We start from the raw sequence: 6,000 nt of genomic DNA, 5'->3' as shown, positions 1-6,000 counted from the left end.
TTGAGGGGTGTAGTTTCTTAGATGGGGTCACTTTTAGGGAGTTTTTACTCTAGGGGGCATCAGGGGGGCTTCAAAAGGGACATGGTGTCTATAAAAAAGGCCATCAAAATTGGCCTTCCAGAAACCATGTCGGTCCTTTCCTTTTGCAGGCCTCCCTTTTACTGATACAGCAGTTTACGACCACAAATGTGGCATCTCTGTAAACTGCAGTATCGGGGTAATAAATATTAACTTTTGTTTTGGTTGTTAACCCTTGTTTTGTTACCGGAAAAAACAGATTGAAATGGAAAAGTGCCAAAAATAGCGTTTTTTTTTTTTTTACCGTGTTAATCTGGGGGGTTAGGTCATGGGATATCTTTATAGAGGAGATTCTTACGTACGCGGCGATATCTAATTATTTAGGTTTTAGACTATATTATCCTTTTCGATCCAATTTTTTTTTTGTATCTCTAAAGTCTAAGTGTCATTTTTTTTTTATCCGATTATCTGATGTGGGGGCTCATTTTTTGTGGGACGAGCGGACGGTGTTATTGGCACTATTTTGGGGGGGTATATGACTTTTTGATCGTTTGCTATTAAACTTTTTGTTATGTAAGGTGACAAAAAAAAACTTTTTTTGCACTTTTTTTTTGACCGTGTTAATCTGGGGGGTTGGGTCATGGGGTATTTTTATAGAGGAGATTCTTACGGACGCGGTGATACCTAATAAGTCTAATTTTTTTACAATTATTTAGGTTTTAGACTATATTATCCTTTTTGATACAAAACTATTTTTTTTTTGTATCTCTAAAGTCTAAGAGTCATTTTTTTATTTTATCCGATTATCTTATGTGGGGGCTCATTTTTTGCGGGATGAGAAGACAGTTTTATTGGCACTATTTTGGGGGCTATATGACTTTTTGATCGCTTGCTATTAAACTTTTTATTATGTAAGGTGACAAAAAAATAAATCTTTTTTGCACTTTTTTTTTTTTGGGGACCGTGTTAATCTCGGGGGTTAGGTCATGGGGTATTTTTATTACCGACGCTGAGATACCTAATTTGTATACTTTTAATAAATTATTTTAGTTTTTTTGGGTGTCAAGTCTGAGAACCAGTTTTTTTATCCGATGTCAGTGCTAAATTGGGATATAAATTTAGTACTCCATAGAAGTGTGGTACTCCCTGAAGCAACCAATAATGCAGAGGCCCGGATGATCGGGGCACGTGTCACATTGAGTAGTGGTGTCCTTCCGCATCCCCCTCCAGTGAAGCACCTTTTTTGGGTTCGTCCCTTTCTTCCAGTATGGGGGACCACACCTGGAAAGTGTTGGCCAGGGACGATCCGGGCGCCTACAGTTCCCGAGGTACTCCGGCCTGCTCTTTCCGGGTTCGAAAAGATTAGTGCCTTGAGGACTGCCTCATAGAACTGAAGGAATGTCCCTGTGTTGCCAGCGCTCCGGGACAGCACAAAAGAGTTGTACATGGCAACCTGTACCAAGTAGACCGCAACTTTTTTGTACCATGCCTGGGTTTTGCGCATGGCATTATATGGCTTGAGGACTTGATCAGAGAGATCAACTCCTCCCATATACCGATTGTAGTCGACGATACAATCGGGCTTGAGTACCGTTGCCGCGGTACCTCGCACAGGGACAGGGGCGATGCCGTTACCACGAATTGTGGACAGCATAAGGACATCCCTCTTGTCCTTATACCTGACCAGCAACAGGTTTCCAGTGGTAAGGGCACGGGTCTCACCCCTGGGGATAGGTACCTGGAGGGGGAGGGCAGGGAGGCCGCTTTGATTTTTCCACACGGTCCCACAAGCGGACGTGGATCTGGCGGCAAGGGACTGGAACAAGGTGATACTAGTATAAAAGTTATCCACGTAAAGGTGGTAACCCTTATCTAGCAGTGGGTACATAAGGTCCCACACAAGTTTCCCGGTAACACCCAGAGTGGGGGGACATTCTGGGGGTTGAATCCGGGAATCTCGCCCCTCGTATACACGAAATTTGTAAGTGTACCCTGAGGTACTCTCACAAATTTTGGGAAGCTTCACGCCATACCTCGCCCGCTTAGAGGGCACATACTGGCGGAAAATGAGTCTCCCCTTGAACGCAATGAGAGACTCATCAACCGCGACCTCCCTTCCAGGTACATAGGCCTCCATGAATTTGGCCCCAAAGTGATCGATGACCGGCCGTATCTTATACAGACGGTCATGGGCAGGATCACCTCGGGGGGACATGCTGCATTATCTGAATAATGCAGACATTTCCGGATGGCCTCAAACCGGGAGCGTGTCATGGCCGTACTGTAAAGTGGGGTCTGGTATAGGATGTCCTCACTCCAGTACACACTGGGTTTCTTGACCAGGCCCATATGCAGCACGAGGCCCCAAAATGTCCTCATTTCGGCTGCACTGACCGGCGTCCAGCCACCGGGCCTGGGCAAAAGGAGCCCGGGTGTTGAGCAACGAACTGTTGAGCGTACAGGTTCGTCTGCTCCACCATCAGATTTACCAGTGGGTCACTGAAAAAAATGACAAAATAAAGTCATATTCAGTGTAGCTCACTGTGGAAATCTGGATTCCTGATTGGCCTACAAAATCAGGAATCACGGGCTCGTATCGCTCTGGGCTACACCAGACTAGTTCACCGGCAGGGTGCTCCGGTGGATTTAACTGGTGGGTCGGAAAACTAGTACGAGCCCCAGAGCTGCTCGTACTAGGCTGGGCCACAGGGTCCCTAACATGGCGGTCCCCTTGCTCCGCCTGGCTGCTCATCATCATCGCTAGATGATGAAGAGGACGCGGATGACAACAGGAAAGTGGGGTCATGCTCGTCCTCACTGGGACTCTGAGTCGGAGGCAAGCTGGGTGTATGCCTGCTCGGCCGAGAACGTCCGGCGGGCCATAGGGGAGTGTGTGTCTGCGTGTGTATGTGCGTGTGTGGAAATCTTTATTTGGTGTGCGTGTGTGGGGGCACGGGTGTTCGCGAACTCACCCTAAAACTAACAGAAAAAAAAAAAGGGCAAAAAATGTGAAAAAAAATATTCGAAACCGCTGATCAACCGTCCGAAGTTGATCAGCGGTGGGGTGTGCGATTCGCTAACAGTGGCTGGACGCTAAGAGTGCCGGACACAGTCACAAAAAAGAGTCTAAGAGTCATTTTTTTAATTTTATCCGATTATCTTATGTGGGGGCTAAGAAAAAAATTTAAAAATAAATCCTGCACCCCAAAAAAGTTGGGGGGGGGCAAGCGGCAGCACCCCTGGGGGGGGGGTCTAGGGTCACACAGCTAACTTTCCCTTTATTTTCCCTGCCTAACCTAAACTTTCCCTATGTACCTGCTGTATAGATGGGGGGTGCTGGGGCACAGATCGGGTCCTGGGGGGCACAGATGGGGTGATGCTGGCACAGACTGACGACGTGCAGGCAGCTCCTCTCTCCTCCGGCTCCGGAACACAAAAGGAGGAGGAGAGGAGCGCTTGCAACTTTTGAATCTGCCGCCGTCCCGCCCACCAACCAATCAGAGGTGATCCTGAGAGGTGATGTCACCATCACCTCTCAGGATCGCAGGATGGTGATTGGTGGGGTAAAATCACACCACCATCACCATCCTGTTCCGGGTTACCGGGTCTTCAGAGACCCGAATAACCCGGAAATGCAGAAAACCGCAGATCTGAATTGACCTGCGGTTTTCTGCGATCGCTGACTCCAGGTACCCAAAATTGCCTCCGACTCCACAGCCCTGCCCATAATGCCCCACCACAGCTTTGTTTTTGCTCTTCTCCTCTCTTCACTGAATGGGACCTGCCGAAAATGCGCAATGATGTCACTGCGCACTCCCACGTGATTACGTCACCATGTATATCGCAGGTCCTGCTCAATAAAGAGACTGCCGAACCACGAGCAAGTGTTCCTAAGTTTTTTATTTTTTTTTAACCCCTCCTGGGTAAAGTGTACCCGTTTTTAACGGCCGTTAGACAGGTGCACTCCTGTAAATAGACCGTTAAAAACGATCCCATTGATTTCAATGGGTCCATCTGACCGTGAAAATGGCCAAAAATAGGACATGTCCTATTTTTGGATGGACGCTATTCACTGGCTGTTAAAATAACGGCCATGTGAATAGCCCCATAGACTTTCATTGGTGCTAAAAATGGCCGTGTGACGGTTGTCACATGGCCATTATTCAATGTCATGTGCATGAGGCCTAATGAGTGGTGACTCCCTCCACAACCATCCAATCCCTGGACATATTATATATTCAGAGCACCTCACAAATATATCCCCCATCAACTCTCAGGATTCCTCCAAACTGCAGCCTCTTCATACAGCCGACCCCCGCCGATCTGATATTGACCCCTTTAATTATCACTGCTCAGACTGTGGTCACTGTATATACTACCGCCTCGCAGGGGAGTCTATCAATGGATACAAGGATTACTGGGGGGGGGGGGGGGGGGGGGTTAGGGTGATGGGATATATACAGGAGGACTACAGGTCCCAGCATGTGCAGGCTGCTATTATGGGCTGTCAGAGGATATTATAAGCCTGTACTACATACCACAACTACAGGTCCCAGCATGTGCAGGCTGCTATTAAGGGATGTCAGGAGATATTACAGGGAAGGACTACAGGTCCCAGCATGTGCAGGCTGCTATTATGGGATGTCAGAGGATAGTACAAGCCTGCACTACATACCACCACTACAAGCCCCAGCATGTGCAGGCTGCTATTATGGGATGTGAGAGGATAGTACAAGCCTGCACTACATACCACAACTACAGGTCCCAGCATGTGCAGGCTGCTATTATGGGATGTCAGAGGATAGTACAAGCCTGCACTACATACCACAACTACAGGTCCCAGCATGTGCAGGCTGCTATTATGGGATGTGAGAGGATAGTACAAGCCTGCACTACATACCACCACTACAAGCCCCAGCATGTGCAGGCTGCTATTATGGGATGTCAGAGGATATTACATAGAAGGACTACAGGTCCCAGCATGTGCATGCTGCTATTATGGGATGTCAGGGGATATTACAGGGAAGGACTACAGGTCCCAGCATGTTCAGGCTGCTATTATGGGATGTCAGAGGATATTACAAGCCTGTACTACATACGACTACTACAGGTCCCCGCACGTCCATGCAGCTATTAAGGGATGTCAGGGGATATTACAGGCAAGCACTACAGGTCTCAGCATGTTCATGTTGTTAGTACAGGCAGGAGGGTTATAAAAGGAGAGCACTACAACCCCCAGTATGTCCAGGTTTCCTCACAGAAGAGATAACTGACTCCATCCTTCTCCACACAGCAGCTTCTCTCAGCTGAGCTCCGCCCCTCCAGTGACTGATCACGTGATGCTGACGTCATCAGCACAGGTCCTGTAGTCCCCAGGATTAGTGACCATGAAGTAGTGCGGCTGCTGTGGGTGATGTTTAGTTGCTGGTGTTGTGGGGGGATTAGTGCAGCAGCCGTAGACAGGTCTGTGCAGTGTGTGGTCCTGCTGCCACCCCCACAGCCTCCAGGCCGGCAGTCCTGTGACTGGGAGGTAAGTGCTGGGCACCTCTCCAGGTACCGGTGTGATATAAGGCAGGGTGTGCACAGTGTGTGTATATTGGATGCTTTTCTCTTCCTAGGACCAGCAGCCCCAGGATTAGGTCATATGCAGGATTAGGAGGGGAGGCACTGCCAGTCAGTGGTAGAGGAGGACACTGGCTCAGTTGGGGTATGTCCACACGGGGCGGATTGGCAGCAGAAATTTCTGCAGAGTCAGATCTGCACCAAACCGCGCGATGCTGCCTAGTGCTGGAGGGCGCTCATAGGGAGATTAGTTTGGGACCAGGCAAGAAATCCACGAAGTGCCAGCGGAGGTGAGGATTGTGATCTTTCATTCTCTTTATAAGCTCCAGGGGTAATCCGCAGCAGTTCTGTCATGTGAGAACAAGGCCGTACAGTAAATGGTAATAATCCTGTGTATAAGCTCTAACAATAACGGATTGC

General features: G+C 48.5%; 1 protein-coding gene across 3 annotated transcripts in view; it reads left to right on the top strand.

Annotated features, from left to right (window-relative positions):
* Positions 1 to 5,394: 5,394 nt before the first annotated feature.
* The window catches only part of LOC122940068, a 38,153-nt gene continuing 37,547 nt past the window's right edge, over positions 5,395 to 6,000 (top strand). For all 3 annotated transcript variants that reach the window (XM_044296405.1, XM_044296404.1, XM_044296406.1), the window contains exon 1: positions 5,395 to 5,548. The gene's annotated coding sequence lies outside the window, so the exon portion shown is untranslated. The remainder of the gene's footprint in view (positions 5,549 to 6,000) is intronic.

The sequence above is a fragment of the Bufo gargarizans genome, chromosome 6, assembly GCF_014858855.1.
Source record: "Bufo gargarizans isolate SCDJY-AF-19 chromosome 6, ASM1485885v1, whole genome shotgun sequence".
Lineage (NCBI taxonomy): Eukaryota > Metazoa > Chordata > Amphibia > Anura > Bufonidae > Bufo > Bufo gargarizans.
Note: the sequence above shows the minus strand (reverse complement) of the source record. Positions and strands in the feature narration are given on the sequence as shown.